The 20,103-nt window shown below is 40.3% G+C and overlaps 1 long non-coding RNA gene across 8 annotated transcripts in view; it reads right to left on the bottom strand.

Moving 5' to 3' along the window:
• LOC118250842 (uncharacterized) overlaps positions 1–19,563 on the bottom strand; it is a 28,418-nt gene extending 8,855 nt beyond the window's left edge. For 4 of the 8 annotated variants that reach the window (XR_004779583.2, XR_004779582.2, XR_004779588.2 and 1 more), the window contains exons 1-3: positions 5,550–5,777; positions 5,213–5,393; positions 1,351–3,365 (exon numbers count right to left, since the gene is read on the bottom strand). This is a non-coding gene — a long non-coding RNA (uncharacterized LOC118250842). Of the gene's footprint in view, positions 1–1,350; positions 3,366–5,212; positions 5,394–5,549; positions 5,778–19,540 lie in introns of those variants that run through there. The other 4 variants (XR_004779587.2, XR_004779586.2, XR_004779585.2 and 1 more) reach the window with 4 other exon arrangements.
• Positions 19,564–20,103: the final 540 nt, after the last annotated feature.

The following is a 20,103-nucleotide window of genomic DNA, read 5'->3' as shown; positions in this document are numbered from 1 at the left end:
AGGACATTCTTGAGAGAGAGTGAAATCCAGAGAGAAAACCCAGATTTTTCTGGCTTGCAACAGTTGTAACATGGCTAATACACAATCAGGATATGCTCCCCCACATAGCAGGCACCACAGGGCACCCAGTCCATCCAGTCCGTGCAACACCATGGACCTCCTAATTCCACAAGTTCATCTCAGGCAAGAGCATGAGCTGCCACAGCATTAGGTACAGGGTGGTGCTTGGGGGTGAGGGAAATTCCAAAACAAATTCCTGCCCATCTTTCCAGTTTATGAGAGGGAGTTCTTGGGGTGGAATAAATTAAACAAAGGAAATAGCATTAACAAATCAGTGCAATTTTTCTGTATATCCCTTTTTCTGGTGCAAGAAAAGGTGACCTCTTTTGGATCTTACTGTGAAGTTTGGAGCATAAAAGGAAGGACAGGTTTTAAAGACTGAAAATTCTGTTGTGTAAAATACCTTAACACCAGTATTTTGTGGGGAAAAAAAATGTAAACTCAAACAGATGTCTTACCAAATGGCTAAAACCAAAGCTTCAGGGCCTCAACACATTTTACCCTGAAACTACATGGCAACTGGAAGAGCCTGCAGTAGGCAGACAAGTGCCACATCTCTACTATTACACTACAAAGAGAGAAAAGTGGAGAGAAGTCTACTTTTTTTCCTAGAGAAAGGTCACAATATCTCAGTTATTGGCTTCCATGTTGCCTCTTCACATCACAGAAAAGCTACACTGCCTTGTTTCCACTGATTAGTTCCTCATCCCGCTAGGAAAAAAAAAATAAAGCAATGAAGAATGAAGAAAGGACAAGGAAAGGGCTGAACAAACCAATGAACAAATTAACTCATTTGTTTTGCGGGTGGAAACACAGTCTAAGAAGCAATACTCCATCTGCACCCCACAGGAAGTTCAGCTCTGCTGTGGCTTAGAGCACATCACTGCAGCCAGGTCAAGAGGTGACAAAGTCTTGGGCAATAGTTAAAAACTTTGCATCTGAAACAAAAGTGACACCTCTAAGAACCAAACCCAAATGTTGAGGGTAATGGGCTACAGGTTAAGGGACAGAGCATCCAGGAATTGCTGAGCCTCTCAGGCAGCCCTGAAATGCAAACCTGCATAACAAGGAGCTTATGCACACCCTGTAGAGGACTGATACTGTAAAGAGCTGATGCAAAGAACTGAACAAAGGAAACCATTTTGCAATGCACAAAAAAAGGAGGAATTTTATTGGTCTTAGAGAACTTATCTTCTGAAACCTTATCTATTAATTATTTACACAGACATCAGTGGTGACAGATATTATCTGCGATTCCTTTTGATTCCTTCCCTTTCATGCCAACATTACCTCTGCCAGCTCAGGTCTAAGCCTCTCCAGCTAGCCCACTGTCAGCAAGACTCTTGTGAAGCACTCTTCAACAATATTGTGTAGAAGACAGAAGCTGTGTGAATTCTGGTACATCGGAGTTTACATCTGCTCTCGAATGTCCCAAGTATTCATGAGTGCATTTATGACAGCTAACAGTCTTCTAAAGGTCTCCGTCCATAGAGAAGATGTTAACTAGTTCACCTTAGGATCTCTCAGAAAGAAAGGAAGAGTCATTACATAGCAGTGGCATTTATCTCAAGTACTGATTGAAAATGAGCCATCAGTATTTCATGCAGATCCTGCGTAATAATCAAAAAAAAATAAAATAAATAAAGCAAGTAAACCTTAATTTATTTTATTTCTAGTTCTTCTAAGATCTTCCTATTGCCTCCTATTGCCTATTGCCTCTGTCTTTTTTTGTTTGTTTGTTTGTTTGTTTGTTTTTGTGGGTCAGAGGTGGGCTCAACCCACAGCCATGTTTTAGTCCAAGCTCCTCAATGGAAACCTCTCTTCATAGTATCGAACACTAACCAGCTTCTCATCTATGAGTGAGATTTAGAGATTCACATGTCCTTCATATGCAACAAAAATGAGAATTTCAGTCTTTTTTTTTTCCCCAAGAGTACAGGTGAGGCTCTCCTCATCCACAGTTAGAAAGCATGCAGAAGAAACTATTAAAAACAAGCAGAACAAAATGTGTGCAAAATATGACAGATCTTAAAGGAAAGTCATCTTGATGCCACAGTTGACATGTGCTCCAGTTGGTGAAACTCATCCTGTGCTCTGACATTACATGAAAGCACTTGTCTTAAGACCCACTTCCTTGAGCAAGTTACCAAGTTAAACTGAATGCTGTTGAGTATGCCACTTTCCAACTGTAGTAGCAACAGAGAACTGTTGCTGTCAAGAGCCAGAATTGTATTCACATACGTATATTTTTTGCCTAATTAAAACAAAAGCAAAGTTTTGGAAGTAGGTCATATAAGGAAAGAAGTGGTAGTCTCCAAACTCAGCTGCAGAGAAGTTTATCCTTCCTCAGAATAATGCTGCAAATAGCTTCATATAGACACCCACCATGAGAGCAAATAGCTGTTCCTGCCTCCAAGTTGAAAAGAGGCAGCATAACATGCATAGCATCTCCTACTAGTGCTTGCATGTCTTGAGCCCAATTTCCCAAATAATTTAAATTGAAATCACAGGCTGTAACCAATGTTTTGTCACACTGCACCAGATAAGGACATAATTGTTTTTCTGTTCCCATGCAAGAGTTTACCTGTTACTTTGGATATTCAGATTGCCACCATAAAAATAATTTTGCTCTTCAGCCTCCTGAGGTTTAAAACCTCAACAGTTTGACCTTCATTGATAAAATCTCCCGATTTTCCAGGCTCTGCAGCCTGGAAGCAAAAAAATGAGGATTAGTTAAGGACTGTGGCAGCTCATGAACATCTGATAGCTCCTCCAATGCCACAGCTCATGCTGTTTTCCTTTCACACAAATTACCTTGGAAGCCCTGCCCGATGGGGCAGGTGCTCACAGGAGATAAGCAGCAGTATGAAAAGTTTGGGAATTAATCCCATTGTGCAATAAACTTGACATCTAATCTACTACTTAGATTTGTAACACACCCAGTAGAGTTTAACTAATTTACCATTGCATTGTTAAACAGCCTTTGTGGTCCATGTACCCTTCCCAACACTTTTCAGCAGTATTGTAGAAAGACCCATTTTACTGTAAGTAAAGGTGCTCCACATGCATTCTCCTACATGTTTTTCAGTTTTTCGTGTGCAGACTTTCACTCAGTCCTGGACAACAAACTCAGATGACAGTGGCATGGAGATCCCTTTTCCAGCTGGATTCCTCTGGCAAAGGCTCTCCTGGTGGGCAGCTTTTGTGGGGATTTGGTCATGGACTTGGTTTCTAGCCACATAGCTTTATCAGGCCTCAGGTGCTTTTGAGCATGTGCAGGACTTCAAAACTTGTATACTTTAAATCTGGAAAAAAGATCATACAATCCTTAAGTACCTTTGGGGCTAGGCATCAGTTGAGAAAGGGGTTTCAGGGCTTAATTTCAGGTTAAAGGCATAGTACTTGAATTTAACTTCTGTACCAATTTAGATTCCTAAATATTTTCTAACCTAGTCACTAAGTCATCTGAATGAGTGGCAGAGATTAAAATAACCACCTTTGATAATTCCCTTAAATTCCTAAATTAAAAGCCCTCCTAAGAGATACATAAATGGTTTGCCTGTTTCACACAGACCAGAAAATCAGGACCAAAGTCCAAGAAAAAATGACATATCAAAACATCAGCTGAAACAGAAGGTTCCAGCTGTTTCAAATGCCACTAAACCACAATGATTATTGCTAACATAAATAAAGCAAAATCTTAATCCAACTTTATCAAGGAGTAACTAACCATATTTCTCTGTTCTTCTGGTAGTTTTATGAGAGAGCGCATTTTCATAAGAAAAGAGAAGGATGGCATATAAGCTGCCACTTTCTCTAGTAGCATATAAAGCCACAAACACCTACAAATGCACCTAATAAATAATTGAACTTAATCAGTTCATATTCAGTAGAAAAAAAAAGCTGTCAAACCAAAGTCTAAATTATGTCCTTGATAACTGGCTTGGATTTTGTTGTTGTTGTTGTTATTGTTTTTTGATTAGACGATGTCACTTCCTTGTGACCACCACAAATGATAACAGTTGCAAGACCTTTATGGTTGCTAAACCAAAAGAATGGTTGGAATTTTTTGAAAATCTTTACAGCTTCAATAGTCACTTCAGACTGACATTTTGTACACTAAAAGCTATCTTAAAAAAACTAAATAGGTGATACAGCATTCCAGAATCTGGCAAGACAGAAAAATATCAAAGCCTGGAAATGCCAACCCATTGCACTTTTGCTACACTTTATGATTGTGGTGAATGGTTTGGGTCAGTTCATTTGCAGTCTCCTGGCTCCCTTCATTCCAGTAAGAAAAATGCCAATAACATTTCTAAAATAAACCCAGCATCTTGTCCCTTCTATTTAGGGTAGCTCTTCCTCTGCCCTACCACATCTCCAAGCACAATGACAGTTCTCTTGTACCATCTCTGTAAACTTCCCTTCACTGTTTGCAAAAGTGCCTTTTTTTCCATTGCTGGCATCAAGAGAATTTTCAAGATGTGTTCCGTGAGTAATTTTTTTGCTACCCAAGTTAAACTGATCACACAAAGTTCCCCTTTCTTTTTTCCTCATTGCCCCACTATTCTGCTACTCTCCAAAATATTCTCTGAGAACCCTAATTCTAGCTCCTTACAATACAAGGGAGAGGAACGCTGAAGTTTGACACTGATTTAAATGTTACTATAACTCCTTGGTGTTCCAAAAAGACTCTTTACTAATGACTAAAGGAAAATATTTTTAAGGACACCAGAGAATGCCTGCAGCAAGTCATGACACAGGGAAACCTGAGCTATCTGGAAGTGAGTCCTTTCTCATTGGAGCAATGGAGCCACAACAGCAGGACTGTTCGGGTCCAGGAGTGTGCTGCCTGGATAAAGATGATCTTCTGGGATCCAGTGTCTTATCTCTTCATGGCAGTTAATGAATAGGATTTTGGATAACAGTAATTTTCACAAGGACTTGTGCTTCTACATCTTAAGAGATTGTTTTTAATCTCTTGCCTCTAGGTATGTATTCTGGCATTTCTCTTTGATGTTTGTGTTGCTCCAGTAGCTACAAAGTCCTTGGCACTGGAGTAGACATAAGATAACAGGGTGCAAAGGTTTGAAAAACCAAAGATGATTTTTTTGCTGGACCTGACAAGGGATTTAGGATTACATGTTTCTACCTGAGAAGTGAAGATGACAGAGCACTGGCACAGGTGAAGTTGTAGAGTCTCCATTCTTGGAGATATTCACAAGCCATCTGGACATATCCTGGGCAAAGTGCTCTGGGTGACCTTGCTCGAAAAGGTGGATTGGACAAGATGACCTCCAGAGGTCTCTTTCAACCTCAACCATTCTGTGATTCTGTAAGAAATACGAAACCTGTACTATTTGTGTTTTTTTTTTTTTTAAAAAAAAGGCTAAATAGATTCATGGGATTTGATAAGGCATATCTACTCAGTTCTCTGGCATGGAAGGACACACCACTGATAGTTACAGATTTACAAATCAAGTTCCTACCTGCTCAGGTAGTGGTAGAAGAGGTACTCAATGACCAGAGTAATGAACACAACTGGAGCGAACGGAAGTTGAGTAAAAAGAAGAAAAGAGGTTTCAGTAGCTCCATCACCACTTGTTCAGTATAAAATTACTGCTTTGGACTCCCATGCTGGTTCATCTTTCCACTAATATGAGCTGTCTGGTAGATTCACTGTGTTCAGATGTTCAGTCCTTTTGCATAAAGGGCCAGGTGAACAGCTGGAACACACAATCTCTATTTCACCTTCGTAAAATACAATCTCTTGACATCATTTAATTAGTGTATTTCACTCTTTTCCTATTGCAAACAGCCCACGTGTTTATATTCAAATGACAAGAAGATAATAGAGAAAAATGTCTCCTATAATTGTTCTACAAACTATATTGTTCTTTAATATGAACACAACAATAAAGTTGTGTTCATAAACTTACTGTTACCAATATAAATAATTACAAAACCATAAAAAAATATAAACGCACGCAGTAACCAGAAGTATAAACCCACCACTACTAAATAGCACTTCATAACTGTGGCTCTGAATTATTACTCCTTCACCAACACAGCCACAGTATCCGACTTCATAAAATCCTCCTCTCTACAAATTAAATGAATTGGATAATTAAAAAAGCCTATGTTTAGTCCACAAAGTGAAACCACCATCACTATAGCATGAAAATGAACCCACATTTTTAAAAAACAGTAACATATAATTCCCTGGCATGCATGATCCATACCTACTTGTTCTCTATCCGTCTGAAGCTGTGGGCAGCTGCTTTGCTCTTCATGATAGCCTCAGATGTGCTGCCAACAACTTCAGGTCTAGATTAGAAAATCTTAGGGCTGGGACTTTGGCTTCCTACCTATCTGCAAGACACTTCATTGCAAACAGTAAATAGAGAACTACAGACTAAGAGTAGAAGGCTTGGTATAAAAGGCATGGCACAGGCCATGCATACATGCAAGTCTTGCACGAGGACCTGTCTGGCTGGGCTGGTAACAGAGTCAGGCTAGGATGGCAGCTGCTGCTCACAGCCGTTCTTTTACCACAGCATCTCCTGCCACCACGGGGAGAGGAGTGGCCGCAGTGGAGCCGCAGCTGTGCCTGTCCTTGCAGGTCTGGCAGAGGCGGAGATAACCAAAATTGCAGGCCTGATCCCACAGAGGTCACACATACCCTACACCCCACTCTGCTAGCCTAGAGAAAGGAGGCAAAGAGCAGGAATGCAATTAAAACACAAGGTGTGTGATTCATACAGGGGGTTATGTGTGAGTGTTCATACGCCTGTGAGGTTTAAGCAGAGCTGCCACATCCCCATGGGCAGGCACAGCCTGTGCGTGCACACGAAATACTCTCTGGTAGAAAGCAAGGGAGAGAAAGGAGAGAGAGGACATCCCTTTCCTCTCCCACCCTTCCATCACCTTGCTGCTGCCAGCCTCCCTTCTCGTCTGCCCAGCCCAGGGCAGATGTTACAGTGAGGCCATGCCCTGCCAGCCAGCGCTGCCTGCCTGGGGATTGCCTCGGTGCTCCCTCTGCTCCCAGCAGCACAGTCGCTCCCACCGCTGTAGCTGAAGACAGATCTTTGCCTCTGTGTTTTCCTACCTTGTGCCAAGAGATACCTATTATAACACCTAAAATATGTTGGCTGTACTGTGCTGCCTGATTACCTTCACATCACATTAGCCCTATAAATAGGGGAAAAATTCACCTAGATAGATGATGTAAGAGAATTCCACATGTATGTTTTATTCTGAACAGCATCTCCAGAACAGTTGCTGACACTTTGCCAGTTGCATTTGACTTCTAATGTTTCAGCATTTGCCAGCAGGATTTTTTGCACTGTATGCAGATGGCCGGGTGTTATTATCCCTCCACCCACATGCCTGAGTCCAGTAACAGTCCTGCTCCTGGCAAAATTCAATCTTCTCTCATCTCTCAACCCATGCTCATCTTTGTATTATTTTTTAATTAATCTACGGTTAACTGAAGCTCCCTTCATAAGTCAATGATTTCCTTTCAATTCTTGTTAAAGATTTTTCATTTTCATAAACTTGCAGCATGTTGCTCAGGATCCACTAACAGCACACTTTTCTTTCATTATCAAATCAGCGAGAAATGGACTCAATGAAGCAAAAAGAACAGAAACATGGCACTGACAACCTCCAGGCTGTTCTATCTGCTCCAGACAATCATCTGTCAGACACACTGCAAATGAAAACATCATCTTTTACCACCTTGAAAGCCACAAGGCTAGATGCAATCTTGGTGTAAAGTGTCATAGTTCCAATCTGGGACACAAGCAAGATGTCCTGATTTACCCCAGCTGTATATATGACGGTTCCTATTCTCTAGCTAAGGAAACAGCTGTTGGTAAAACTGCCGCTCAAACAGGAATTGTAGGATTTTTCTGTGACTGAATGTATTTCTAAACACAAGTTTTCCATCTTTTTTTTTTTTTTTTTTTTTTTTTTTCCTTTTGGCAAGCAGTAATACTGAAGTCAGTTCTTCAGGGGAAGCTGGCATTGAGGATGCCTGTTTGTGCTTCTGTGTGCCACAGTGCTCAGCATGTCTTAGCACTGTTACTTAGTAAAGCTCTGATCACACTGTCGTTCAGTTTACAAGTCTCTGGCAAACTGAAAACAGTCTTAAAAATCCCAAGATTTTCTGATCATGTTTGCTTTAAAAAGAGATGAATAGATTACACAAAATAGAGTGATGAGCATGCCTACTTACTCTCGTAGGTGGCATGAGAGGAAAATCACTATTTAGTCAATGAAAGAAGATTCAGGACAGAATAGATTTTAAGCTAGTTCGTCAGAGTGACCATGTGCACAGCAAGATCTGTGAGCTGCACACTCTAGTACTAGGTCCAATTAAATATAGTATCCTTTATGGCTTAAACCCATGCTCATTATGCACATGTATTACATTAAACCTTTTCTTTCCCCTTTTCTCCAGTTACCCTTCTGTGCATTTTGGTCTAAATTTTCAGAAAATTGCATGCACAGTTCCTACAATTATGCATGTAATCAATTAACTATTTATGTATACAACTACTGTGACCAGGTATGCAAATCGCCAGGTGGCTTTTGCCATTTTTCAATAATTTAGACCTTTGTCATTTATTCATCCACTTTTGTTTGAAACAGTAAGTTCATGGAAATTTAGCTCATTTGAAACATATGCGTAGATCCATATGAACTGCCCAAAAGCATCACAAAGAGAAAGGATAACCTTGTTGTTAATGCAGGAGAGCGCAAAATCTGGTTTCCATCCCGAGTTCTGCCACACATTTCCTGTGTAACCTTGGGCAAGTCATGAACTGTAACCTATCTAAGTGTAGCTGACCTACATGTAAAGCAGACGGAGCAATCCTTACTTCACAGGGTTATTGAGATGTTTCATTTGTTAATGCATAAGAAAAACATTGAAACAAGTAAGTGGAAGGTGCTACAGAAGTATAAACTATCATTAAGGATATTAAATATGTGACAGTAACAAACATGAGACGTGATCCAGACTCAATCGTAAAACAGTGAGTAAAGGGGCAAACGTGGCCATTGAGAACGGAGAAAAGAAAATGGCAAACAAATTCAAGTTAGAACATGAATGAGAACCAAACAGTAATGGTGAGCATGAGCAGGCATGTGAGTAATTAACCTTTATACTGCAATTTTTACTGTCCTATTTGGTCTTGCCCTTTTACAAAAGGCTGCAGTGTCCAAAGACATTTGAGAAGCACTGAGCTAGTTAATTCGGCACTGACCACCTCACGGTCTGTTTGACCAGCATGAATTGTTCTTCATTAATCAGGATAATTCTGACAGTGATATTCATGCCATGTATTGGCCAAAAGCTGGTGGAGAGCATTGTGGTGTTAAACTGACTAGCATAGCCATGTTCAGTTATAGGAAAATACGCCCTCTTTGTTTCCTTATTCACCAGAACAACTATAAAGTCAATTCTGTTGCTGTGGTTCCTTTCTTATTTTTAGATAAAATGCAGTTAGATTTGCACATCACTTCACTAAATGCTTGGGGTATGGCCTTGTGGGAGCCATATAAATCATGACATTCCATGAAAATACATCTCCTTTTAAAAATTACCTCATTTTGTAGCTGACCTATATATGGCACTCACACTCACATTAGGAGTCTAGAGTAGACTGATTGCAGTATCTGGCCCAAATTTATGACCTAATACAGCAAAATGCTCTGTATCCCTCAGATCCAACTGGGATAAAATGTTACATGTTGGGCCCCATGTAGCCAGTTTCCATTTTGATTAACAAAACCTCTCCTAGGGAGAAATGAAACGAAGCTTTTGACAAAATATCGAAGATTGTATCACTTTACCTTGGTAAAACACTTTGATGAGTCTACATTTCATGGTGATACTGTTTGGGAGGATTTGAAAATCTGAGTTAAAACCAAACATGGAATGAATGAAGAAAATTCTAGTACTTTAGGGTTTTCCGAGCTTCAGGCAAATGTTTTAAAGTACGCCTTGATTTGTACCTCTAAAGGTGATAGTCATCCTGTGAGTCTGTACGTTCAATCTGCAACTGGGAAAGCAAGCCAAGCCCAGTGACAGTATGCTTCAATTTGCTATAGAGGGCTTCGTACTTCCAACATAGGGCTTTTAGGTGTCCACAAACTGACAAAGTTTGAGAAGCACTGCTCTATAGAAAGTGCACAGAGGTTCTGGAAAGTATGCTATCTGTGAAACTTAGCTGAGGAGCTCATCAGCAAGAGCTGACTACCAGCAGTGTTACGTTCTGCTTGCCCACTACTGTCCTTGCCTTCCAACAGTTTGCTTTCTGCCCAAAATAATTTCATGAATGACCTGAGAGGACCCAGCTAACCTAGACAAGCTTTCATATGAACTCTTCTCCATGTTTAGCATAGTTGTTTCTCTTAGTTCATTACTGAGGCATCTCAAACCACAGCACCTCTCTGACATATCCAGGCTGGGCACTGGTGACCGTAGGGAAACCACTGCGCCAGGCTGTGATTTGCCTGGTGTGCCCCTAGGGCTGTGGGAAGGGGGCAGCGAAGCCTCCCCCTTCATCGTGGCCACCTCCAGTGCTGCTGTGCTCCTTTGCATCAGCAGAAAAGCCACCTCAATTCCCATTAACAGTATGCAAATAACAAGAGATTGGTGTGATGGGCTGCGGTGACCTTCTGCAGTGCGTCAGCCCTCTGCGTTCCCTGGAATTCATCCCTACCTGAATTGGACCATATCTTTTGGAAAAAGATATAATCTTGATTTAAAATTTTCCAATGAGGGAAAATAGACTATAAACTTTGGGAGATTGTTTCAATGGCTAATTAAACTCAATTAAAAAATCTATGAAGATCACAAGGGAGCTTCACAGGGGTCCTTAACAGCTACAGAGAAAGAGCCCAGATTTACTGTTTTTGTATGTTAATTGCACCTGTGTTAAGCGGGATTTTTTTTTATCACTGATTGCAATACAAAAGCACACTGACTATAGGTATTTGGCCAGCAGATTAATTAAATGAGTTACTATTCCTTTCCAGGTGAAGCATTTATTAAATCTATTAGATTTCACCTGAAAAAATGAGATATTAGGTGTGTACAGTGGGAGCAGTTTCACCACACTTTAGCTGGTCTTCATTATATCTGAGCTAGTCAATGGAAAAAAACAGGCACTTCTACAGCGTGATTCATTTGATCTGAGGCATACACCTACCTTACATTTAGACAGATATATTTGTAGTATGTATGGCACTTAAGAAAATGTGAGCTCCGGCCCTAGTTCTGAGCAGCCAGGAAAAGGCCAGATGACACAGTTCTACCTGATGGAAAATGATCTATGAACAGCAGGGTGGAGGGAGGGGGTCTTCATCTCAGATCCACAGTGTCACCCCTGCCATTGCTGGCCCCTGGAGAGCTGCGGAGAAATGCCCTAGAACTGTCTCACTGCTTGTAAGTGCTGATTCCAGAAAGGACGTCATCTATCACTTACTATTGGCACTGAGGTCCCAGCATCCATAATTCCATCACTTTAGGGATTTTACTCAGGACGAGCTGTAGTCTAGTCCCATTGACTACACGTAAATTTTGTAGTCCTGGAGTTGGAAAGGATCTTATGATTTAGATGAACCCCAAAGGAGTCAAATGTATGTGTTCTGTGATGTGAGCCAAAGGGAAGGGGAGCAAGGGGAGCAAGGGGAACAACAGGGAGATTCACTTCAGAAGCATACTCCAGGGCTGTACAGCAGTGTTACTGTAGGGACAACCCAAATGTTTTTCCTTCGTGACAAAAAACTGTGGATTTGTGCTCAGCACCTGGGGATAGACCTCTATTAGTAGTCATTATCTTCTCCATCCTAACCCATAGTCTGAGACACTCAGTTATATATTCCCAGAGCCAAATCAAGTAGTCTGCTCCTTTTTCTATCTTGGGATGTGTGGTTGCTGAGTTCTGTTAACTACAGCTAGTATGTTCAGAACCACAATGCTCACCAGCTTTGGACAAAAGTGCCTAGGGGGCAGGCGTTTGCCTGGGTTTCAAACTATGCTTTAGCTACTGCATTTTGAGCAAACCTTTAATTATCTGTGTTTCTTTCTAACCTGAATCCCTGATTAAGTTTACAGATCAGATTGGCTTGGTCAAAAACAGATTTCCAGAAAATCTACGCACTGTAATTCTTTCTCTTTCTTCATACAAATTCTCTGCTTCAGCACTGCAGAAATACCTAATTCCCTCTCTGCTTGGGCTTTTGTAAACCTACAGGCTTTAAAAGCATTTGTCACTTTACAGTTTGATCTTGAGTAGAATTTCTTCCATCACTAGGGGAGATGACTGGGAATAACGTTCCTTAAACTGCAAGTTCCTTAGAGAAAAGCTCCATCTTCCATTCTTCCATAAGTGTTGTGCTCATCTACAGGTTCTATAGAGTTAATTATAATAAAACAGAGTTACAAAGGTGGAAACTTAAGAGGTCAGATGAGAAACACAGCTTTCATCAATGTCTGGGGTCATCAGTGGAATGCAAGGAGATCATTTCATTTGTAGGAGACTCAGTAATTGTAGGAGGAATATCATCTACCCCCCCTCCTCTACCCTCTGAAGAAATTATCTAATAGTTTCCAATCAAGATGGCTTTTAAGAGGATTTGGTTTTGATTGAGTCATCATCTCAGAATACGGAAAAATATTTTACTTTTAAATTGTAATTTTCATTAGTCATCTAATGCCAACTGAAATTCACACTGTTCCTCAACCAACATATGCTTCTTATATTTTCTCTCCCTTTGATATACGTCTAATCGAATAAATAGGCAAAAATAATAATTTGCTGTACTTTTAACACAAGATCCAAAAAGTTCCCTAAGAGAAGCTGGATTTAATTTCCAGACAGGGAAGCTGAGGCAGAGGGAGCTCTAGGGCTTTGCTTGGGATCACACAGGAGGCCAGCAATTGACCCAGAAATAAAATCCGAGTGTGCTGGTTAATTTCTTCATGCAGTCCCCTAACCAATACTACCATCCCAATCCCTTCTCTCTACAGCTATATCTGATTTCTACGTGTTGGGGAAGTGTAATTTTGGTGCAAGGTTGCAAAGCAAAGCAAGTCATCTTACCTGAACCTATTGAATTTTAGAACTGCATTATTTCGCTGTTAAGTATGTGGTATGTTTATTCCACTTGTCAGTTCCTGCCACGGAAACAGTACTCTGATGAATCTCAGTGCCTGTGATGTCAGCTGTCAAAAGACCAGGCCGTTGAAAAGATGAAGAATGTGGTTTAACATGGCAAAAACGTTCAGCTATTTGTGTGACAAACCCAACCGAGGGAGATTGTCTTCTCTCGTCTTCTGACGAGGCTTTTAAAGAGTCGGCAGTGGAGCAGCAGGTATTTGTTAACATCTCTAAAGAGCGGCTCGTTGATGCACAGATGCAAAGGTAGCATTCAGAGCACTTGTCTGACCCAAGCAGGAAAGGGCTGTTCCGTTTAACGAGGCCAAGGCCCAGCTACAAAGAAGTGATAATGGAGAAGCCATTGACGACAGGGATACTTGCAGAAGCCAGAGAGATTCCTCCTTTTGTCTCCAGACTGGTCACAAGGACCAGAATTCATTCACACATAGAAACAATTGCCTAGTGCCTGAAGGAAATGCAGAGAGTTGAGTCCCAGGTAGCATGAACTAAGGATCTTTTTGTTCATGCAGCAGAAAAATATGCCCGTTGCAAGTCCACATACATAGCTGTTTGTTTTGTTCTGGATTTTTTTGTTTGTTTGTTTGTTTAAATAGAATTAGGCAAATACTTTCTCTACTTCCTCCCACAAAAATGCCTTGGGATCTTTCTGCAGATCCCAGACATCAAGTTGTTGCCTTTTTCATTCAGTCTAAAAGATGTCTATATTTTTCTCCTCCCCAATTAGATAATCTTTATTTTTCATTCATCTCAGGTCTAGCTGCGTCACTTTGACCTCTCTGTGAGGCCTGGGTAAATCCTGAAGATGCTGGACCACAATTCTTAAGAAGGAAACTTCAAGTTCTTTCCGCTTCACTTCCCCTTCACATGTCTGAGGCAGTTAACGTTGCTGCCCCATAGTCTGCGTGGCAGGAGCTGTGTGCTAGCTGTGGCACCTATTGTCTGCATTTTTCCTCTCGTTAGTCTCCTTGACCTTTCATTGTCTTACTCCTGCAGTGTCAGGTCAGACTTAGTGTAGGTCTCCCTTCACTAAGGACCCCTTTCCTTTCGTGGATCACTAAGCAGGACAATTGCTCTATCCATCTTTTCAGGGCCTATTGTCGAGCCCTCCCTGAGCTGAGAAAGGTTTGATTCACTGGGAAACCATTTTGGTCAAAGGGAAGCCTGACTATGTGTCCTTTTAGGAACTCTGTCTTAATCACTGACTTTTTTATCTGGGATATGAAGAGGATTCAGGAGATCAAAAGGTTTGGGAGTACATGGGTTTGACCACATTTTTCCTGGAAAGAATGGGAAACCTCCACTGAAAAATGAGCTCCGTTACAATGGGCAAACAAGAAGGAAAGCCACATAGTGTTCCCAGAGCATTCTGAATCATCAGACCTTCAATAGCTTCCATAGAGAAGGGAAAAAGTAAACAGAAAATGTAAATGGAATGTAATAATTAATGGACCTGAAGAAACAGACTCATTTGATTTGCGCATAATTGGCACCTTTTAAAAAAAGGTAAGTCAAAAGAAATTGACAGAGCAGATGGAGAAGACTGACAACTCAAGTTCAGTTTGGCTGGGCATGCAATGGACATGTATGTCGTTACTCAGAATTAGTAGCTTGCATCACCTTGACGAGTGATTATACATTCAATGGCCTCATGTTCTTCCAGGAGCAGGAAAAGTTATGGAGATCTTACTGGAGCACCACAGTGGATCTATGCTGGGTTTGAAGGTCCTGATTTTGTCACCAGGTATACATGTTCAGCCACATACATGCTAACGCTTTGAAAATTTCTTCCTGTGTGGAAACCCTGACCATTATTTGCAATTACTGGGCCTAATAGAATACAATCATGAAATTTCAGTTCATTCTATTTCCAAGGAATTTAACCAGCAGTAACCACTCCCATTCAGGCAATTTCTTGAAGTATGGATGTAGGTGCCTCTTTAGGTATACAAAATAAAAGTGTTTGGTTCAGGGACTAAACAAAAACCAGGAAGAATGCAAACACTCTTTCCTGCAACCTAGCTAAAATCCTTTTACCTACTGCTATGCCAAAATGCTTTTTAAAATGAATGTTGCACCCTTCCTTCAACTAGCCTTTACCTCTGCACAGGGACAGCTCAGACCTTTTCAGAAGGCAAAGCTGAATATTGCTGTGTAAGGTTAAAGAAAGGAAGAGGATGGGTGTTGGGTTGGGAGGCAAGCAAAGGGAGGAACTTGGATGGAAGGTCTTGGAGAGCAAGACTTGTGTTCCTGTTATCAATAAAATGGCCAAAAAAAAAGAGAAAGAAAAAAAAAAAAAGAAAAAAAAAAGAAAGCAGAAGCCAGTGCCTCTACTTTTCCCTTTGACCTAAGCAGAGTCAAGAGGGAGCCAGGCTACTTTGCCTTTCTCCAGCCATCTACTTTACCTGGGTATTATCTGTACTTCTCCTTACTTTTTAATTCTTTTTAACATGTACAGTTAAGGATTCTGCTTTGGAAAGCACTCCGATTTTGGTAAGCTTGTGTTTAACAGATCTTTTCCTGAGTCAAATTTAAAAGTCACCTGCACATGAGTGTCTATGAACTGGCTTTTGGATGAGGATCCATAGCTGGCTTCAAACAAGGTCAAATTTTCAGATTAAACCTTTGTTCTCCAACAAGAAAGGGGGGAAATAAGCCTCAAAGAAAAAAACAAACAAACAAAAAACTAGAAAACTCAGATTAAAAGAAAAAGTTCTTTCCAGCTATAAAGTGTAGAAAGTGATAGTATAAACATCTCTGAAAAGTTTCAGGTAGAGATAAGTGTAGAATTGAATGAGGTGAGAACCATTCCTGTTTTCTGTAATGAAATTTCTGACCCTGACATTTCTTGGTTAGAAATCAGAAATAATCCTTTTGATATTTACTTTAAGTATGACTAAGAGAATTCTTTTTCTTGTTTGTTTACTGGCATATATTGTCACTGAAGGGCCAGAAATACCTACAATCATGTCTGTGCCACCTTAATTTGCCCCTGCCATTTGACTTCCCGGTGTCAACTGATCACAATGTCAGCAGTGCCACTTTCTGTCAACACTGTCAGGTAGAGGTGTCCAGGATATTAAATATGCTTGCATTTGTATACAAGAGGAAGGGAAAAAGTGATCCAAGCATTTCCTGGACTGTTGAAACACCTGAATTGTGCTTCAGTGGAATTGCAGCTGACTTGTTGACAAAGTTCTGCACCAGAAGAGTCTTTAGTCCTGATCCTAATGACACTAAGTATCTGTTTTCTATTAACAACTGCCAAACGTATGAGGGGAAAAAAAGTGATCAGAGAATGAAAGCATGAGTGTAATTGCAGAGCTGGTGCAATCAGCAGAGCCGCAGTTTCAGAGTTCCCAAAGGCAGAGAGCGAGTACCCTGGGATAGATTTCAGTTATGTCAGGGAAGTGCAATCTCATGCAGTTAGGCTCTTTTAGAAAACTGTTGAGTTTTGTGTACACTTCAAGCTTGATAAGGAGGTTTTGCTGAATGTCTAAGGATCTAACCATCATAGATTTGGAGTATGCAGAAAAGCCACCAACTTTCACCTGGTATTCTACTATAGAAGTTAATTTCTCTCTACACATTTTTGATGGTTATATGACAGGAATCTGATCCACAGCCTGTAACTGTGGTGTGTCTCACGTGGTTAAAAAAGTTAGGTTAAAAAACATGCTAGAGGAAATATCTTTAAAGAGAGAGAGATAGGAATGGTTTTCCTTGAATCTGGTGACTAACATTAAGGCTATTGATAGAGGTTTCCTTCTGTATCCACGTAGGAGGTTTGCCACCCATGCTAATGTTACTCCTTCAACTTACCCATCAGCAGAGCGTTGTCCTAATTTGTCCACTTTGGGCAAAACCAACTAGATTATTTCAATCCAAGTCTGCATTACATGGCAGCCTCCAGGGAAATTATGTCTACCTCTTCAAAAGGTCACTTGTCATGTTTCCTGCATTTTTTGAGAGATCCCATATTGCTTACTATTCTTTCAGTCTTAGAGCATAGCTTGAGCGGGCTGTCACACTTGTTACCTGTGAAAGCAGCACATTGTCCCTACACATCCGCTAAACTCAGTGTTTCTTGATGAGTTGGCTTTGGTAAAATTCAATTGGTTATGGACCTCAGGAGAAATTAATTACCCTGATTGAGAATTAGATCAAGAATTTAATTTAGCACACACAAGTTTCATGTGATTTGGAAATTCCCATACTGACTTCTCTGTCAGTAGATTGGTGGGGGCAGAACCTCCAACAAACTAATGGTAAAAGGAGGAAGGTCACCTCCTCCATTAGCACATCTGGATCAGAAAGAGAATGATTTACTATCCCCACCCCAAACTCCCATTGAAATGAACAATCCCATTCCTCACAAAGAGTGGCTCTGCTGCATATTTAACTGGAATGGTAATATGGTCAGTTGCATAGCTGAAGATCTAAGAGCTATAATATGATCGAGCTAATTGCTTCCAGAGGGCAAGAAACAGAAAAAATGTTGTAAAAAGGTATGCAATATTTGAAAATAATGTTTTCCCTCAACTAATACTGCTTTTAGAGCTTTTAATGCCAGATGGAACACAAATTGTTAACTAGCCTTTCTTGTAAGCATCCACGTTTTCTGTCTTTTATTAAATCTTAATCTCCATGTATTAGTTCACGCTAATAGCTTCTACAGTAAAATGCAGTACGTACAGGTGGGCTGTGCGTTCTGAGTAATTAGTTACAGTTTGTTACTAGCTGTTGGTGATGTATTTGACTTTGTAATTTTCTAATACTGAGACATTGAGTAATTACAAATCTGTATTAACACTTCTTTTGTAACAGCTTGATCAGTAGTTGGTTAAAGGAAAGATTCCCATTAACTTTAGTGGTCTATGAATCAAGCTCTTGATATATATAGAAGTCCCCTGAAAACAAAGTTTTATTTTTTAATGTATTGTCTCATGTGTTGAATAGCGTGGCTTACTGCCCAGTGTTATGGCAGTTCACAATGACTATTCTTCCCACCCATTCTCCTTCTCCTCCTTCCATTAATCAGTGATGGGTTGAATTCAAATGTTTTGGAAGTTCAGTCTGGTTTTGATGTGATGGTACATAAAAATATCTACAAAGTAGTTATTAGGGTACTTGGTGTGGCTGCATTTGTCCTGGGGAAACCTCCCCCTCCTCTCTGAGAGCAGCAGCACATTTTGTGGGAAGGCTGGCAGCTCTACAAGGTCCTCTTTGAGGCGGGCTCCACTCCCTCTGCCCCAGTGGTATATCCATCATTTTTGGTTTTCCTTTCCAAAATGCTTTTCACAAAAGTCACTTCCTTCTTTCACATTACTCCATGCTTTGTGAATTCAGAATGGAACATGCTGTGAGCCAGATCCATATCTGGTGCAAATCAGCATCATCCTGCTGCTCTCAGTGGAGCTACAAAATTTGGTGTCCATGGACTCTCTAAGCAGACACACTCCACCAAAACTGTTTAAGTGGGTTCGTGTGTTTTGGGACAAGATATTAGCAGGAACAGCAAATGGAAAATACCACCTAAACAATAAGGTGTTTAACTTCACTAACCTCTTGGTTCTGCCCAACAAGATAATTTTTGGATGAATTTTAGCTCTTAGAGTCCTCATACTGTCTATTTCTAGGTGCTAGAAATTGGTATGGAGCAAAAAAGGGCTAGACTGCTAACTCCATGTGAGAGAGCTCAATAAGTATCATCATAAAATAAGTCTATATAAGTGTATCCCTGGCACTCTCATTTCTTTATATAACTGACCACCCTAAGCACCTTTTTCAGAAGCTGCTCAAAGTTTATTCAAGGATGCATTTGGTTAGATTTACAGTATTTCTCACTTGTTGGCCAAAACTGACATACGGGATTTCAGTGTGCTGCTTTTAACGTGGTGACACTGCCTTTAATTTAGCATAAGTGATTATATATGTTTGACTGTCAAATCACTGTATGTAGTTTTTGTGGTTGGGGGCTTGTTTTATCAAAGAATTCTGCTGAACCTCTTCCAAACCAGAACTCTCATGTGTATAATTATATTGTATTTTCATTATATAAACTTTATTTTTAAGACTGAAAACATATTAAATGATTATGGGAATGTGCATTCTATACAACACCACCACGTACTTGTGGGAAGAGAAGTTTATAACATAAACCAAATGTTGTCATTAATATACAGGTACAATATGCATCTGTGTGACCCGTAAAACTCTAACAATGGAATAGAGGGATCTCACAATACTTGCAATTGCACTTCAGAATGAAATAAAATCATAGTAACCTTTATTTTGCAGTGAATAGCAGCATGGTGATATTCAGTGGAAGTAGATGTCAAATATTCACAGCCTGCAATTGAACAGTACTTATGTAGACAAGTTAGGTGCTTCCAAAACACCTTTCAAAGTAGTACTTCAGCAAACGTTTATTACTTCTTTAATATGTCTGATAGGTGCAAGTACAGTGCTGTTAGAGATCCGTTTTATCCTGGGACAACTATTTTTGTGTTTTGCCCTAAAAATTTTCACTGCGATTCTATCCTTAGTTTACTCTCATTGTCTTCTGTCACAATCTAATGAGGACCTAATTCCAGTTCAAATAGGTGCCACAGAGACCAACATTTTAAGGGATCTGCAAAAGCATATTGGTTAAGGCAGGATCCAAAATTATACCCAATAGCAAGGTCTGGGCAGGAGGCATAACTGTGTAAATTCTGAGTAAGTTGTCATCACTGTCATGTATGCAGTACGTGCTCATTCACAGATTTGTTGTTATTATTATTATTATCCTCTTAACAAGGCTGTTGAGCATTTTCCCTGTGTTAAAAAATGGAGAACTGAAGCATCA

The sequence above is a fragment of the Cygnus atratus genome, chromosome 5 (assembly GCF_013377495.2).
Source record: "Cygnus atratus isolate AKBS03 ecotype Queensland, Australia chromosome 5, CAtr_DNAZoo_HiC_assembly, whole genome shotgun sequence".
NCBI classification, from domain to species: domain Eukaryota; kingdom Metazoa; phylum Chordata; class Aves; order Anseriformes; family Anatidae; genus Cygnus; species Cygnus atratus.
This window is presented reverse-complemented; position numbering and strand designations above follow the sequence as displayed.